The sequence below is a fragment of the Haplochromis burtoni genome, unplaced genomic scaffold (assembly GCF_018398535.1).
Source record: "Haplochromis burtoni strain Fernald_Lab_line unplaced genomic scaffold, NCSU_Asbu1 Contig_628, whole genome shotgun sequence".
Lineage (NCBI taxonomy): Eukaryota > Metazoa > Chordata > Actinopteri > Cichliformes > Cichlidae > Haplochromis > Haplochromis burtoni.
Window position 1 is genome coordinate 71,509 of NW_024582989.1, and position 3,380 is coordinate 74,888.

Below are 3,380 nucleotides of genomic sequence, written 5' to 3' on the forward strand. Positions count from 1 at the left end.
TACCTGCCTCTCTGCCTCCACGCCAGGAGTTTTTGGATTTACACACCCGGACTACTCACCCCTCTATGTCATCTCCGACCTCCGTTGGCAAGTACGCAGTACGAAGGAGGATTCTGAGCCAACAACATATTCATATGTCTCCTTATCTGTGTCTGAACATCTGTACTCTGTTACAGTGACCCCGACCTTTTCCTGGACCCTATGTGACTTGCTTTCCAGTCCAATCCCCGGAATAGCTGTCTTCTCTGACCCGGACCATATTGTTACTTAGTTTAACGTCTACTCTCACCTTTTTGTTTATGAATATTTTGTGGACTCATTAAACATTATTCTTAAAATATACTTACGACCTGTTCGGCGTTTTGCGTTTGAGTCCTGTCACTCGTCTGAAACGGTCTCGGCCGTAACAGATACCCTTCACTTCAGAATCACGGTGTTATTAATTTTTGACTTTTTGATCAAAATTTTATTTTTTTAAATTCATTTAGACATTTAGAAATCGCGCAAAGTTCAAATTCTGTTAAATAACAATCAGCAGCTTCCCCCCCCTTAAGTACTTAGAATATAGTTTATTTGACACTGCAGTTCCTTCACAGCCCACCAGGGGTCTCGTGAATATAATGTCATAGAACAGTGTAGAACACGAGAACACAACATCAGAATAGAATTGTATGTATGTTACAATATAGCGCGGTATATCATAGCGTGATACTGTAACAGTGGTAGTGTATGTATGCATGGATGATGCCTGACTCTCAGGCGGAGCTGATTTCATAGTTTCACTGAAGGAACTGCTAAGACAGTTCAACATTATTATGTCATCAACTGTAATTTTACCTAAGCTGAAATGTTAGCAGCTGTAAGACAGCGAAAAAAGAAAGATGTTTGGACAGCATGTTCTAGGGCAGGAGTGTCAAACCTATGGCCGGAGGGCCACAATCGGCCCAGCAGAGACTCTAATCTGGCCTGCTGGACAACCTTGTTGTTGGACATGAGATTCTGAATTGATAGTGTATTTTCTCTTTTACAGTTTGCATAAAAGAATCCCCCACTGCCATTCATACTACACTAAAACAATTAAGTAATAGATAAACAATAACACTTAAAACATAGAAAATGTAATTTTTTGTGGGGGATTTTGTTTTTGTTATATATTCTGATTAAAATAAAAATACTTTTTTTGTGAAATAACGTGAGTTACTTTCTTGAAATTTAATCACTACCATAACCTTTTGTTTTTATACTAGTGAGCACATCTTCGTACATCACTGCGGCAGTATTTCTACATCATGCAGTTTTACTGCATGAGTCATACTGTTCACACTGACACAAAGGGGAGTTTTTCTGGTTCTGCACCCTTGAGATCAAAGTGGGCCGTACGAGAGCCTTTACAATGAGTTTGACAATTAAGGTGATATGCCATGGCTGATTTTTCTCATCAGATGACTGAACATGATGACGACTTACATGCAAAGGCCTGGTGAAACTTAGTAAAACTGAATATCCTCTTAGGTGTGACACAGCAAGGCAAAGCATTCAAACAGCAAAGTGTAAATGTAGAGTAACCTTATGTAGGTTTATCTGAAGCTTTGCCTTGTTTTAGCAGCTCCTTCAGGGGAAGGCTGCGGCTCCCACGATGCAGGATGGAGAGATTTTGCAGGTCTTTCCTCCCCACTGCTGTCAGACTGTACAACAAAGACTTCCCAGCTGACCAAACACACACATCCACACATGTTTTTTGACAACGTTGTATTTTACTCGGTTGTATTTTTATTCTATTGTATATAGTATTTTATTCTATTCTATTTTATCCTATTGTGTACAGTATCTTATTCTTTTTATCTTATCCTATTCCAGTTTCTTTCTCATTTTTGCCATGTGACTTTGCACTGTCCACTTTCTCCTGTAACAGAACAAATTTCCCACTTGTGGGACTAATAAAGGTTATCTTATCTTATCTTATCTTATCTTATCTTATCTTATCTTATCTTATCTTATCTTATCTTATCTTATCTCATAGCAGGGAAATTTACAAACTCCTAACAGATCCCAGCAGCTACATTATAAATAATCCAATTTTCACATATATGGGCAAACACACGGTTCATAGAACAAATCAAACTCTTGCAAAGGCAGTGGATCAAATGTTTGTGAAATACGAAACCGTCTAAGGATGTTTTTGTATTAGAAATGATGTGTTAACCTCTGTTAGAGTGTGTAAAAAGAATGCAGTCAACCATACTCGCTGATGTTGGCAGGGAGGCGGCTGCCGACACACGACTTGTGTAGGCGGAGCTTGTCCCATCTGACCATTCAGATTGATCGGAAAGTCAAAATGATAATAACAGAGCTATTTAAATCTGTCTTCTTCTTTTTTGAAAATAAAAAACCCTTTCTGTCAGTGTCATTCATTACTAAAGGTATTCCCCTAAACAATGAAATGAATGCTAGACATCTTGGATAATTTTAATATTTTAACACATCCGTCAACGCGTGGATGAATTTGAGTGACGGTGTTGTTACCTCCCCCAAAAGGACCTTTTGTTATTGATAGCGTTTCCGTGTCATTCTGTCTGTGAGCACGACGGCTCGAAAAGTGTTGAATGAATTCCGATCAAACTTTGTAGGGGTTTAGGGTTGGGTCATGTTAATAATCCATCAAAAATCGGCTTAAATCTACCAAAGTGTTCAATGTCAACTTAATGATTCACTGGTTGAAAACTGACAAAACGCTTGATTCTTACAGGATTTGAAATATGTCCCATCTGACCATTCAGAATGATCGGAAAGTGAAAATGATAATAACAGAGCTATTTAAATCTGTCTTCTTCTTTTTTGAAAATAAAAAAACCTCTCTGTCAGTGTCATTCATTACTAAAGGTATTCCCCTAAACAATGAAATGTACGATACACACATTAAAAACTGAAACATACACTTCCCACTTTTACTGCAGCACAAAAACATTTAAAATACTGTTTGGAGTTAATGGCCTGAAAGGCCTCGGGTTGAGCCAAGTAAAATGATTTGTACAGGCCAGCGAGAGGTGCTGTTGTGCTAATGTCAGCCTCCTGCCTCTGTTTATTAATGAGGGCCTATTATACTCAGCATTAAGGATAAACTCAGTTTTTTAAGTCACTAGATCGAGAGTAAATAATTTCTTTTCAATGGTAAAAACTACAGGTTCATGCAGAATGCATGATTTTTAATAACTGTAGTTCTCTTTGTATAAAACACATAAACTGATGACAGAACAAAATGTAATTTCAGTGATTAAACGGGGAGCGTTATTTTTCAGCTGCTGACGTGTTTTTAATCTCATGCCGAATAACTCCTCTTCCTCACTATAAAATCACGGTGTTAACATCACATTCCTTTTTTA